Here is a 16388-nt window from a genome sequence, read left to right on the forward strand (position 1 = left end):
ACTTGAGCCAAGATGTCTTTACTCATGTCTTCTATTCTGTCACTGACGGTGTCATTTGAAAGGGGAATTTAGGATAATTTACCTTCGGCCGCTGTTCCGAGTATCAGATTCGCCATCTTTAATGCAGCTGGTTTCACAAGTGTTTCACCAATGGTGTGTGGCTTGCCCTACTTTGCGATCAGGTAAGCAACTTCGTACGATGCTGTCAAGATCGGTTTGTTAACAGGTACAAATCCAAGAGCAGGCAGAGTGGCCCTTTCATCGAATTTGGCTCTCTTCACCCTGAATTCAGCAAGTGTTGTGTTCTTGTATTCCCCGTCTCCATGCAGCTTCAAGAAGTGTTCCTTTAGTTTTGCCGGTGCAAGACTAGAGTTGCTCAACTTGGCGTTGCAAATCATGCAGATAGGACGCTCACTCCCATCACGTTCCGTGATACATGAGAATCCATGTTGTACATATTCGTCCGACCACTTTCTTCTTTTGCCCGACATAGTTAGTATGGATAAAATATTAAAGAAATCACACGACGTACGACAACAACAGTCACACGTTGACTACTGAGTACGGACTAAATTCCCCGCAGCGCTGATTGGCCAAGCAGTGTAGCATGATCATCTGCAGCCAGTGATGGCCAAGCGGGCCGTGTGTGTCATCACAAATTTACACAATAATTCAAGTGTGTCCGGACCTCCGTGGCGGGGGCTCTGCCGAACCCCTGAGATCGACTCACCGAACCCCTGGGGTTCGATCGAACCCAGGTTAAGAACCACTGATCTAGAGTGTTTGGCTGTTATACATTACCACGTGATCATAAGCCACTTTGTTGAGTTGTCATTTGGTGGCCAAATATATATTTTTTGTTTAGTCTTGCAGGTTGTACAGGGTGGCCCAAAAGTCAGGACAGGCTAATTATATTAATTTTAACAAATCACATAGGGGTTCCTTTTTATTTATTTTGTAACAATTCACATCAGGTTATTTTTATGTATTTGAATACACGTTCAAAGTGGCTTTACTGCATATGCAAGAATACTATGTTGAAATAAATGTATGATCTCTTAAAAAAATTAAGATTCCAGGTGTGATCTTTGAGCATTCATCAATTATGGGGTTGTCCCAATTCATCCATGGTTCTTGCTGGTCGAGTTTTGCCAATCGATCCCAGGTCCCTGTTTAAATAACAGCGTCAAAATGAAAACCCCTATGTGTCCTGACTTTTGTGCCACACTGTATATTTACTCGGCACCCATGCAAGTCTCTCTCTCTCTCTCTCCATCTCTCTGCCGGCCTCACTACTTCCTCACTGCCTTATTACATCATCACTATATGTATGCATCACACGTTGAACTTCTTTCGCACCGTACGTAGCCAACCGTGCCAATGGGAGGCGCGGGCGAAGGGCAGCAAACTAAACACAAAAAGCAGTTCTGAAGAAATGAGTTTTCAATGTCTACTTCCTCACTCCTCCACTACATCCTCACTACTTCCTCACTCCTCCACTACATCCTCACTGCTTCCTCACTCCTCCACTACATCCTCGCTGCTTCCTCACTCCTGCCCCACTACATCCTCACTGCTTCCTCACTCCTGCCCCACTACATCCTCACTGCTTCCTCACTCCTGCCCCACTACATCCTCACTGCTTCCTCACTCCTGCCTCACTGCATCCTCACTGCTTCCTCACTCCTGCCCCACTACATCCTCACTGCTTCCTCACTCCTGCCCCACTACATCCTCACTGCTTCCTCACTCCTGCCCCACTACATCCTCACTGCTTCCTCACTCCTGCCTCACTGCATCCTCACTGCTTCCTCACTCCTGCCCCACTACATCCTCACTGCTTCCTCACTCCTGCCCCACTGCATCCTCACTGCTTCCTCACTCCTGCCCCACTACATCCTCACTGCTTCCCCACTCCTGCCCCACTACATCCTCACTGCTTCCTCACTCCTGCCCCACTACATCCTCACTGCTTCCTCACTCCTGCCCCACTGCATCCTCACTGCTTCCTCACTCCTGCCCCACTACATCCTCGCTGCTTCCTCACTCCTGCCCCACTACATCCTCACTGCTTCCTCACTCCTGCCCCACTGCATCCTCACTGCTTCCTCACTCCTGCCCCACTACATCCTCGCTGCTTCCTCACTCCTGCCCCACTACATCCTCACTGCTTCCTCACTCCTGCCCCACTACATCCTCACTGCTTCCTCACTCCTGCCCCAACCGCATCCGCACTACATCTCCACTCCTTTCCCATCATGCACGTCATCGTTCCGCGTCTCTTTACCTGCTTTTTATCTTGGGATTTATTCCGTGCCATGTGTCGATATCCCATTGAGAGTGTACGATGGGGGGTTTGCGGGTGACATTACATTTCAAATAAAAACCTTTAAAGCAGAGCTTCTTCTTCGTCTTCTTCTTCTTGTTGTTGTTCTCAACCAGAGGTGTGCACGCTGTACCCCCTGGGAGTGCCAGATGCCCCCTTCCTGGGGGGTGCGAGACACGGCCATATATTTTCTTGAGAAGGTGGATAATCGAAAACACAACTTAAGTACGGGCACGTAAGCACAACTTCCATTGTTCCATCAAACCCCTATGTATCTCATCTTGATTCGAAGGTTTCGTGACCGCAGGAATCAATACTCTTTGGCACTTTCGGTAAAGCCACGTAGGTAGACGAAATAATATTAGATCACGACGTTTCGATCGCAACGCAAGCGACCGTCTTCAGGTGAGAGAGAACGGTCTGCGTGACACGGCGCTATATATATAGACCCGGGAGGGGGTGGGGCCGGAGAACGTATTTATGTATTTATTAACATTGTACATTTCTTTTTTTACGATTGAGAAACCAAATGGGTGTGCAGGCCTGCGTTAACGTTTAACAAGCACCGCTTTAAAGTTTAAACCCATCGGTTGATAACATCTGCATGGTATCGGATTTGGTTACCCAGGTCGGCCTCACACAAGACTCGTTTTCAAGATGGGTCTTGCAAAGTTTTGATTTAAAGCTTTCGTGACTGCAGGGATTCATATTCTTGGTTCTTTCGGTAAAGTCACCACGTAGAAGTAAAACAATAAAATAATAAAAATATAAAACAATAAAATTCTAACGACGTTTCGACTGCAACACAAGCAGTCATCATCAATTTTATTGTTTAATATTTTTTTATTATTTTATTGTTTCCCTTCTACGTGGTGACTTTACCGAAAGAACCAAGAATATTAATTCCTGCAAAGTTGTGTCAGTAGGAGGTGGGGGGGGCGATGTTGCTGTCACGCCAATTGAGTCGTTTGCAGGGATTGTGTCGGCATTGGGTTTGTTTGGCCACCCCCAGATGCATTGCATTGGGTTTGTTTGTCAGCTATGGGAGGGAAGCGGAGAACCAGCAGGAAACCCATGCAGAATAGGGGGAGATCACACAACCTACACTCACTCACTCTGGAGAATAGGGGGAGATCACACAAACTACACTCACTCACTCTGTAGTACAGGGGGAGATCATACAAACTACACTCACTCACTCTGTAGTACAGGGGGAGATCACACAAACTACACTCACTCACTCTGTAGTACAGGGGGAGATCATACAAACTACACTCACTCTGGAGAATAGGGGGAGATCATACAAACTACACTCACTCACTCTGGAGAATAGGGGGAGATCATACAAACTACACTCACTCACTCTGGAGAATAGGGGGAGATCACACAAACTACACTCACTCACTCTGTAGTACAGGGGGAGATCACACAAACTACACTCACTCTGTAGAACAGGGGTAGATCATACAAACTCCACTCCCTCACTCTGTAGAACAGGGGGAGATCACACAAACTACACTCACTCACTCTGGAGAACAGGGGGAGATCACACAAACTTCACTCACTCACTCTGTAGAATAGGGGGAGATCACAAAAACTGCACTCACTCACTCTGTAGAACATGTGGAGATCACACAAACTCCACTCACTCACTCTGTAGAACAGGGGGAGATCATGCAAACTCCACTCACTCACTCTGGAGAACAGGGGGAGATCATACTAACTACACTCACTCACTCTGTAGAACAGGGGGAGATCATACAAACTCCACTCACTCACTCTGTAGAACAGGGGGAGATCATACAAACCCCACTCACTCTGTAGAACAGGGGAGATCATACAAACTGCACTCACTCACTCTGTAGAACAGGGGGAGATCATACAAACTCCACTCACTCACTCTGTAGAACCGGGGGAGATCACAAAAACTGCACTCACTCACTCTGTAGAATAGGGGGAGATCATACAAACCCCACTCACTCTGTAGACCAGGGGGAGATCATACTAACTACACTTACTCTGTAGAACAAGGGGAGATCATACAAACTCCACTCACTCACTCTGTAGAACAGGGGGAGACCATACTAACTACACTCACTCTGTAGAACAAGGGGAGATCATACAAACTCCACTCACTCACTCACTCTGTAGAACAGGGGGAGATCACACAATCTCCACTCACTCACTCTGCAGAACAAGGGGAGATCATACAAACTCCACTCACTCACTGTGTACAACAGGGCGAGATCACACAAACTCCACTCACTCACTCTGTAGAACAGGGGGAGATCATACAAACTCCACTCACTCACTCTGTAGAACAGGGGGAGATAATACAAACTCCACTCACTCACTCTGTAGAACAGGGGGAGATCATACAAACTCCACTCACTCTTACTCTGTGGTACAGGGGGAGATCACACAAACTCCACTCACTCACTCTGTAGAACAGGGGGAGATCACACAAACTCCACTCACTCACTCTGTAGAACAGGGGGAGATCATACAAACTCCACTCACTCGCTCTGTAGAATAGGGGGAGATCACACAAACTACACTCACTCACTCACTCTGTAGAACAGGGGGAGATCATACAAACTCCACTCACTCACTCTGTAGAATAGGGGGAGATCACACAAACTACACTCACTCACTCTGTAGAACAGGTGGAGATCACACAAACTCCACTCACTCACTCTGTAGAACAGGGGGAGATCATGCAAACTCCACTCACTCACTCTGGAGAACAGGGGGAGATCATACAAACTCTACTCACTCACTCTGGAGAAAAGGGGGAGATCACACAAACTCCACTCACTCACTCTGCAGAACAGGGGGAGATCATACTAACTACACTCACTCACTCTGTAGAACAGGGGGAGATCATACAAACTCCACTCACTCACTCTGTAGAACAGGGGGAGATCATACAAACCCCACTCACTCTGTAGAACAGGGGGAGATCATACAAACTGCACTCACTCACTCTGTAGAACAGGGGGAGATCATACAAACTCCACTCACTCACTCTGTAGAACCGGGGGAGATCACAAAAACTGCACTCATTCTGTAGAACAAGGGGAGATCATACAAACTCCACTCACTCACTCACTCTGTAGAACAGGGAGAGATCACACAATCTCCACTCACTCACTCTGCAGAACAAGGGGAGATCATACAAACTCCACTCACTCACTGTGTAGAACAGGGCGAGATCACACAAACTCCACTCACGCACTCTGTAGAACAGTGGGAGATCATACAAACTCCACTCGCTCACTCTGTAGAACAGGGGGAGATCATACAAACACCACTCACTCCGTCTGTCGAACAGGGGAAGATCATACAAACTCCACTCACTCACTCTGTAGAACAGGGGGAGATCATACAAACTCCACTCACTCACTCTGTAGAACAGGGGGAGATCATACAAACTCCACTCACTCTTACTCTGTGGTACAGGGGGAGATCACACAAACTTCACTCACTCACTCTGTAGAACAGGGGGAGATCACACAAACTCCACTCACTCACTCTGTAGAACAGGGGGAGATCATACAAACTCCACTCACTCGCTCTGTAGAATAGGAGGAGATCATACAAACTACACTCACTCACTCTGTAGAACAGGGGGAGATCATACAAACTCCACTCACTCGCTCTGTAGAATAGGGGGAGATCACACAAACTACACTCACTCACTCTGTAGAACAGGGGGAGATCATACAAACTCCACTCACTCACTCTGTAGAACAGGGGGAGATCACACAAACTCCACTCACTCACTCTGTAGAACAGGGGGAGACCACACAAACTCCACTCACTCTGTAGAACAGGGGGAGATCATACAAACTCCACTCACTCTGTAGAACAGGGGGAGATCATACAAACTCCACTCGCTCACTCTGTAGAACAAGGGTAGATCATACAAACTCCACTCACTCTGTAGAACAAGGGGAGATCATACAAACTCCACTCGCTCACTCTGTAGAACAGGGGTAGATCACACAAACACCACTCACTCACACTCCAGAACAGGGGGAGATCACACAAACTCCACTCACTCACTCTGTAGAACAGGGGTAGATCATACAAACTCCACTCACTCACACTCCAGAACAGAGGGAGATCATACAAACTCCACTCACTCACTCTGTAGAACAGGTGAAGGAGATCAAACAAACCACACACAAGGAGGCGCCCGAGTCGGGAATTGAACCCAGGTCCCTTCTTGCCGGTCAGTTGCGAGTGTCACCCACTGCGCTGCCACCCTGAATTCGTCCCAACACTTCTCTGAACACGCTCCGTGTTAATGCCACGACAATGCAGCCGCCTGCTGCTGCTGCTGCCACATTCGCCAAAGGCAACACTGCCCGCGCGCGCGTGCGCGCGCGCGTGCAGTATGTGTGTGTGGCCCTGGCAGGGAAACAAACTTGATATATACGTATACAATGCGACGTTTCAGGCAGTGAGCCTTCGTCACAGCGGCAGAAAAGCCATCGCTTTGGGGCGCAATGTTCTTGACGGATGCGGCGGCCCGAGGTTGGACGAACCGCCTCGTATGAAGCGCTGGGAGACGCACAGACGCACAAGGCAAAGCTCCCCCGTGTAGCCTTCACAGACCGCAGGGGCAAGTGCTGCTGAGCGAGCAGCACCTGTGAAGGTCGGCACGGCACACGAGGGGCGGAGGGGGGGGGGGTTAGGTGGGCAGTGCCACACCCGGCCGCCTTTGTCTCCCCAGTGGCGATGTTTGCACATCGCACCGATCGAGGGCCGGTCCAGGACTCGGTTCCGAAAATCGTCACCGGTGTTGGTAGCCGTGGAGCGGGAATCGAACTCGGGTGGCCGGGATCGTAGCGCAGCGTAGCGCTAACCGCTGCGCCACCGCTCCCCACCACACGCGGACAAAGATTCCCCGTGTAGCCTTTAACAGGCTGTTGGGGCAAGTGTTGTTAGCGAGCACCTATAAAGGCCGACACGGCACACGAGAGGGGTGGGTGGCTGCTGATGATATGACTGACATTGTTGCTGCTGATGATTGTGTTATAATGCCGCTATTGATAACAATAATGTAGCTTATGGAAATGTTCAGGCAGTGGCTATAATACACCTGTTGGTAATGCTGCTAAAGAGGATATTCTACTGCGGCTAACATTGCTAATACTGTTTAACACGTAGGCTTTCGCGACCAATATTATTCATTGCTAATACTGATGAAGATAATATTAAGCCATTATGCTGCCGCAGATACATCTGACGCTGCTGATGATAATGCAGCTTTTAATGATCTCTGGTTATAAATCTACTTCTGTTAGTGATAAACTGATAATGAATATTACTGCAATAATAATAATACTGCTGATGATGATGCTGCTGATGATGATGATAGTTGCAACGCGGCGACTGACACTCATGATGATAACGCTGTTGCTGCTGATGTCCCTGATGATTATGGTGCTTCGAGTTGGAATGCTGCTGCTGCTGGTGACGATGATGCTGATGATGCTGCTGATTTAGACTACGCCGTTACACTCGGCCTCCGCTATATACATCGGGCTGACATTGCATGCAAACTCAGTCCAGCTTGCTATTTACATTCTATTATTTAATTTAACGCACAAAGAAAGATCCCCGTATAGCCTCAACAGAATGTTTGGCGGTGTGGGTGGTCAAGCAACACCCACACCCGACCGCCTTTGTCTCCCCGGTGGCGATGCTCACTGCGCACCGCGCCAGGATGTGAATATTTATGCTGGAGGAATCCGATGAGCTATGAAGCTCTTTTTCACAGATGTCCAGTAGGGGCGGGTTCAGAACGTTACAACAACAAACACGACGAAAAAAAACCACGGTAGGAGCGCAACGTACAGGTTTGGAAAACAAACCACTTAAAAATATACACGAATATAACTAAACATTTTTGTTGTTGTTGGGTATCTTACCAGGTTCAAGGTCCCACTGAGCTATTAGCGTATGTTTCAAAAGCGAGCCGGCCATCGCAAACGACAGCTCAACGAAAGTGGCTTCCAGGCGCTCATTTGAGGCCGAGCCGACCTAGGGACAGACCCGGGACCGATTCAGACAATCGCGACACGACGCAGGAGAACAGATGGACAGAGGCGGTTAATACGCAGACGCTCGCGTGTCACATCAACCATGCCTTGTGCATCAAGCAGGTAACGCGCACTGAGCTCTCTTCATTTGTCTTGTTGCCATGACGAGACACCCCCCCCCGCTACCCCCCCCCTCCTGCCCCCCAAACTCTCCGCCCCCCCCCCCCAATGGAGTTAACAAACAGAACACGCAGCGCGAGCGGAGATGTTAACAAGGAGACGGGATTAGAGCGGACATCGGATCTGATGGATTGCGTGGCACGGGTCTCGATCCCGCCCTTAGACTCTGTCCCAGGCTCACCCTTAGACTCTGTCCCAGGCTCACCCTGAGACTCTGTCCCAGGCTCACCCTTAGACTTTGTCCCAGGCTCACCCTTAGACTCTGTCCCAGGCTCACCCTTAGACTCTGTCCCAGGCTCACCCTTAGACTCTGTCCCAGGCTCACCCTTAGACTCTGTCCCAGGCTCACCCTTAGACTCTGTCCCAGGCTCACCCTGAGACTCTGTCCCAGGCTCACCCTTAGACTCTGTCCCAGGCTCACCCTTAGACTCTGTCCCAGGCTCACCCTTAGACTCTGTCCCAGGCTCACCCTTAGACTCTGTCCCAGGCTCACCCTTAGACTCTGTCCCAGGCTCACCCTTAGACTCTGTCCCAGGCTCACCCTTAGACTCTGTCCCAGGCTCACGGTCGCCGTCGTGGATCCCGGCACTCGCATAGCTTCTGACGGCCTCCTAGTGCTAGCACGGCTCGTAACACTGGCACGGCTCGTAACACTGGCACGGCTCCTAGCGCTGGCACGGCTCCTAGCGCTGGCACGGCTCGTAACACTGGCACGGCTCCTAGCGCTGGCACGGCTCCTAATACTGACGGCCTCCTAGCGCTGGCACGGCTCATAACACTGACACGGCTCCTAACACTGGCACGACTCCTAACACTGGCACGGCTCCTAACACTGGCACGGCTCCTAACACTGGCACGGCTCCTAACACTGGCACGGCTCCGATCGCTGGCCCGGCTCCTAACACTGGCATGGCTCCTAACACTGGCACGGCTTCTAGCGCTGGCACGGCTCCTAGCACTGGCACGGTTCCTAGCACTGGCACGGCTCCTAACACTGGCACGGCTCCTAACACTGGCACGGCTCCTAACACTGGCACGGCTCCTAGCACTGGCACGGCTCCGAACACTGGCACGGCTCCTAACACTGGCACGGCTCGTAACACTGGCACGCCTCCTAACACTGGCATGGCTCCTAGCACTGGCACGGCTCCTAACACTGGCACGGCTCCGATCGCTGGCACGGCTCCTAACACTGGCACGGCTCCTAGCGCTGGCACGTCTCCTAACGCTGGCACGGCTCCTAACACTGGCACGGCTCCTAACACTGGCACAGCTCCGAACACTGGCACGGCTCCTAACTGCCGTAGCTCCTGCGAGCATAGATCCTATTTCTAACACTAGCGCAGCGATTCATGGTGACATAGCCCCTCGCACTCACATAGCCCTAGCACTCACATAGCCCCTAGCACTCACATAGCCCCTAGCACTCACATAGCCCCTAGCACTGACATCGCTCCTAGCACTCATATAGCTCCTAGCACCCACATAGCTCCTAGCACTGACATAGAGCTTCACACACTAAAGTAAAAACCATTAAAAACACGTAAACTATTTTTTTATTTCACCCGGTAAGGACAACTGAGCCATATAGCTCCTTTTCACAAGCGACCTGGCCACAAATGATAGCTCATAGAAGTAGCTTATCACGTGGACATTTATAGCCGCCAAATACTCTAAACGCATGTCTTCGAAATGTGGAAGAAAAACCGGACAACCCAGAGAAAAATCCACGCGACTATGGGGCGGGGGGTGGTAGGGAGTGCAAACTCTAAATATGCAGTCGTCAGCGTCGGGACGAACCCACGACCTCCTGTACACCAGGCGAGGTCGTTAACAGTTTTCCACCGTGGCGCCCTCGGTAACAACAAGAGGCCTCCTCTCTTCAAGCCACAACTTCAGATCCTGGTTTAACCACAGCGCGTGTCTGTGTGAGTCTGTGGGTCTCTACGTAAATCGATGGCTGTCTATGTTAGTTTATGGCCCTCTATGTTAATGAATGGGTCTCCATGTAAGTCTATGGGTCTCTATGTTAATCAATTGGTGTCCATGTAAATATATGAGTATATGTGTAAATCAATGGATCTCCATGTAAGTCTACGGGTCTCTACGTAATCAATATATGGGTATGTGTGTAAATCAATGGGTCTCCATGTACGTCTATGGGCCTCTACGTAATCCAATGGGTGTCCATGTAAATATATGGGTATACAGTATGTGTAAATCAATGAGTCTTCATGTAAGTATATGGGCCTCTATGTAAATCAATGGGTGTCCATGTAAATATATGGGTATATGTGTAAATCAATGGGTCTCCATGTAAGTCTACGGGTCTCTACGTAAATCAATGGATGTCCATGTAAATATATGGGTATACAGTATGTGTAAATCAATGAGTCTTCATGTAAGTATATGGGCCTCTATGTAAATCAATGGGTGTCCATGTAAATATATGGGTATATGTGTAAATCAATGGGTCTCCATGCAAGTCTTCGGGTCTCTACGTAAATCAATGGATGTCCATGTAAATATATGGGTATATGTGTAAATCAATGGGTCTCCATGTAAGTCTATCGGCCTATATGTTAATCAATGGGTCTCCATGTAAATATATGGGTATATGTGTAAATCAATAGGTCTCCATGTAAGTCTATGGGCCTCTATGTTAATCAATGGTTCTCCATGTAAATATATGGGTATATGTGTAAATCAATGGGTCTCCATGTAAATATATGGGTATATGTGTAAATCAATGGGTCTCCATGTAAATATATGGGTATATGTGTAAATCAATGGGTCTCCATGTAAGTCTATGGGCCTCTATGTAAATCAATGGGTGTCCATGTAAGTCTATGGGTCTCTACGTAAATCAATGGGTCTCCATGTAAGTCTATGGGCCTCGATGTAAATCAATGGGTGTCCATGTAAATCGGTGTTCGCACTGAGACAAATCACTTCTCTTGACTTCTGGACCGGGTTTAATGACAGCTCAGTCTACATGACTCTATGAGTCTCTATGTGAGCCAAATGGGTCTCCATATGACTCGATGAGTCTTTATGTAAACGTACATGACTCTCTCTATATCGAGTACTTGTATACGGATCTCCATGTGTGTGTGTGTTATGGGTCTCTGTGTAAGTCTAGGGATCCATATGTAAGTTTAGGGGTCTCTGTTGCGAGTCTATGGGTCTCTGTGCGAGTCTCGCAGATGTGTGCAGTGATTTTGTTGTAAGAGTACACACATGCGTGTGTATACTGCCACGGGTGCATATATCCAACGTACGCACTACACCTATGTACCTGTACACAGTGTGTGGGTTGGAGTGGTGGCGCAGTGGTTAGCTCATTGCATTACGAATCCGGCGGTGAAGTGTGCTCCTAATAATTCCCACGAATTACAAGGTGGTGGTGGGGGGGGGAGGAGGAATTCATCCAGCAGTGGATTGAGCACGGCTTCCAACGATTATTGCACGTGGATGTGTCGCGCGACTGGCCTCCAGCCAACGTCCATACTTCACCGCGCGGCTCTTGAACGCACGCGACGAGATGGAGCGACACTGCCATCTGGTGGTTCGAAATGACGAGCAAGGGGGAAAGGCGCAGCCCTGCAATTTCCCGCTCACGCCACCGTCGGCGGATGGCCTCGCCACGGGAGGGAAGCTCTAGAGCAGTGCTTCTTCTTCTGATTCTTATTCTGCTTCTTCTTCTGCTTCTGCTTCTTAGTCTTCTGACCCTGGGGTGTTGGGTGCGAGATGCCCTTTCTGGGGGGATGCGAGACACGGCCACATTTGTTTAGAAGGTAGATCATGGAAAACACAAATGAAGTACGCTATGTGGTGTGTATCGTTTATTGTTAAATTTTAATCGCAGTCCCTATGATCACTGTTGTTACATTGTTTTCATAGCTTTATTTTGGTGATTTTGAAAACGTGTTGGTTTAGCCGTGTTTGTTTGTCGTAGTGCAGAGTTAGCCTGATAACTTTAATCTACATTGTCTTGCGGTTGTTATTGTTTGACTTGCATCCCACTGGGATTTTTTTTCCACACAGCGTTGAAATGCGGTGTCTTTTCTGGAAGACTTTGCTGGGGGTTTTTTTTTTTCCTGGATTTTTCTGTTGCGTGCAGTCACTTTAAGATGTTTTCTTTGTTCATGTTTTTGTTTTGTCGCGATTGCACCCGAGCCAAGAGCCGCATGACTCACAGGGCTATACCTAATAAATGAAACTGAAAAAAAAAACGTAAACTTCGTTTCGTCAAACCCCTACGTGTTTATTAACAGTGTACATGTTTTTTTGTTGTTGTTTTCCAATTGACAACCAACGGGGGTTACAAGGCTGCAAGTCAAGGTGAAGAAGAGCCACACCGGTCGAGAGGAAAGGCCGCCTTGCGGTGGAGGACGTTTGGACGTATTGGCGGTACCACACCGGTGCGTGCAGCGTGACAAACACAGCGGGCTCCTCATTGAATCAGGGGCCTCACGATGATCGCCGTGAGCCGCTGGAACTCTCCATCGCAAGGTGCGCTCAGATTCAGGCGGCCGCTTCGCCGCCACCACGGGTCGCCGCGATATTTTGATGCCACCGGGAAAAGTGAAAAAAACACGAATCGAGGAAGAGTCGCGATCACGTCTGGGGCTCCCGTCGCCCTTGGGACCACGGGAGCCGAGCCCCATCGTAGTCAGGCCGTGGCGCTGCCGCTCCACGGCAACAGACCGCGGAAGTTTCCCGTGGTCAGCCGCTCGGGTTAAACTTCTCCGTATTGCGACCGCTTCGAGCATCACCGACGAACTGATTTTGACGCGATCTTGATTTGAAGCTTTTGTGACTGCAGGGATCAATACTCTATGGTTCTTTCGCTAAAGTCACGTTGGTAGAAGAATAATAATAGATCGCGACGATTTCGATCGCAACACAAGCAATCGTCATCAGGTGGGGAAAAAAAGAACTGCTTCTTCAGCAGTTTTTTTTCTTGCTGTGGTTGTCCCACCTGGTGACGATTGCTTGTGTTGCGATCGAAACGTCGTTGATCTAGTTTTTTGTACCTACGTGACTTTGACGCACCACCACCATCACCACCAACCCCGTGAGGTTTTCCGACCGGGGGTTGCGAATCGGGGGGGAGAGAAATAAATAATTATTATTGCGAATATAACTGCGCACCAATGCAGTGTACCGCCAATACGTGAATTTGGCCTACTCTTCCATTGCTGGCCAAACCTCTTGGACACTTGGGGGAGGTACACACACTGTACCCCACCACACGTGTTTATCCATTCATCCTCCTCGCTGGCCATTTATTTTCTTCCACTGCCGCTCCGGGAGATACAATCGATCCGGCGACCTCTGGATTGCAAGTCCACGTGGTGCGCTGCTCACTGCATGATACCAAAGCGGCCCACCCGAGTTCGAATCCCGGCCACGGCTGACATCAGTGGTGAGTGATATTGTCTTATGGTTGTTAATGTTAGACTTGCATCCCACTGGGATGTTTGCAGGCACCGTTGAAATGCGGTGTTTTTGTTCTGGAAGACTTTGCTGTGTTTTCCAGGACTTTTTTAATGTTGCGTGCGGTCACTTTAAGATGTTTTCTTGTTTATGTTTTTTTTGTTGTGTTGCGGTTGCACCCGAGTCAAGAGAATCAGAATCAGAAAGGGTTTTATTCGCCATGAAAGTTCACACCGACACGGAATTTACTTTGGCAGGATGGTGCATACATTCAACATATAGGAATCTAAAATCTTAAATAAGTTTTAAACAAGTCTTACTATAATAATAAGGGTTAAAAGTCTAACACCAAGGGGCTGAAGTATATAAAATTGAATAAATATCGAATATAAAATAGCTTTAAGATATAATTTAAAAATAAAAAATACAAATAGGTTAACATAGTTAATATCGGCAAGGTGTCATTATGTAGATAAAATGTTAAAAACAGTGTAAACCCTTGGCCTTGTTTAACAGGCCAGCAGCAGATGGGAAGAAACTGTTTTTATGGCGTGAGGTTTTGGTCCTGATGGACCGAAGCCTTCTGCCGGAGGGGAGTAGCTGAAACAGAGAGTGTCCAGGGTGGGAGAAATCGGCCATAATCTTCCTCGCTCGCCTCATGGACCTTGTCGTGTGCAGGTCCTCGAGAGTTGGTAGATTCATCTTCTTTGGTTCTTTCGGTAAAGTCACGTAGAATGAGAATAAAATAATAAATTGATAAAATAAAATAACACGATAATATTCTCACGACGTTTCGGCCACAACACAAGCGGCCTTCATCAGGTGAAGGGACGAGACTGTCTGGTAGGACAGTGCTGGAGTGAAAGAGCCACGTTCAGATCACGACCTTTAAGCTGTGTGAGAGGAAACAAAGTGCCTTGACAAAGGAATTAGCATATAATTTAGCATTGAAATGGCTGAATGATTAGCTTGTGACTGGTCACAGAAATAGCTATGTTAAAAGTTAAAGCATACACATCCGCAGAGGCACCCCTTGACAAAGGAATTAGCATAGAATTTAGCATTGAAATAGCTAAGTTAAAGCATACAGGCTTGCAGGCAATTACCTTCTCAGCAGTGTGGATGATACGCTGCAGTCTGCTCTTGTCCTTGGCAGTGGCAGCAGTGTACCAGACGGTTATGGAGGAGGTGAGGATGGATTCAATGATCGCTGTATAGAATTGCACCATCATTGTCTTTGGCAGGTTGAATTTCTTCAGCTGTCGTAGAAAGTACATCCTCTGTTGAGCTCTCTTGGTGAGGGAGCTGATGTTCAGTTTCCACTTGAGGTCCCGGGAGAGAATAGTGCCCAGGAAGCGGAAGGACTCTACAATTTTGACTGGAGAGTCTAACAGGGTTATGGGGGTGAGTGGGGCTGTATTCTTCCTGAAGTCCGCAACCATCTCAACTGTCTTTAGAGCATTTAGCTCTAAGTTGTTCTGGCTACACCAGGTCACCAGATTGTCAGCTTCCCACCTTTAGTCAGACTCATCCCCACCAGAGATCAGCCCAATGAGGTGCAGCCGCATTCGTGACTGCAGTAATACATATTCTTAGCTTTTTCGGTAAAGTCACGTTGAAGGGAAACAATAAAATATATATAAAACAATAAAAATTCTCACGACGTTTCGACCATAACACAAACGGTCGTCATCAGGTGTGTCGGTTTGCAAATGAGTGTCAATACAAACCGACACACCTGATGATGACCGTTTGTGTTATGGTCGAAACGTCGTGAGAATTTTTATTGTTTTATATATATTTTATTATTTTATTGTTTCCCTTCAACGTGACTTTACCGAAAGAGCTAAGAATATAGGGCTATACCTAATAAGTGAAACTGAACCTGAAACCGGGTCACCTCTCCTCCCCTGCCCAACACCTTCCCCAACCCTGACTGATTGACCAGCGTGGTGAAGTATGGTCAAATAACCCCCCCCCCCTCCACCCCTCCCGCGTGACTTGACACAGCGTGGACAGCCCATCATCCAGCAGTGTATTTGACACGTGCTGTAAAATATCAATATTGTATTTATTTTTAACGTACACGTCAGTAAACAGTGCCCCTTTCGTGAAAGTAAGACGCGCTATCTAATAAATACCTCTAAATACACCCCCCCCCACCCCCACCCCGAGTCGAATGAACACGTGGTATTAATTCCGTGCAATGCAAACATCGGCTTTGGTGCCACCGCAATGAGTGCACTCGACCCACAAGCAGAAAGCGTGCGAGTTCAACTCCCAGCTCAGAGATCAAAGCTAAGATCATCATCATGGTTAACTTGCACAGACTGTCCTGGACAGTCCCGGTGGGTTTATAATGGGCCATCCCCACCCCCTCTCCTCGG

Source organism: Petromyzon marinus, chromosome 43 (assembly GCF_048934315.1).
Source record: "Petromyzon marinus isolate PM22_M1 ecotype Great Lakes invasive population chromosome 43, UKy_Petmar_22M1.pri1.0, whole genome shotgun sequence".
In the NCBI taxonomy this organism is placed as follows: Eukaryota; Metazoa; Chordata; class Hyperoartia; order Petromyzontiformes; family Petromyzontidae; genus Petromyzon; species Petromyzon marinus.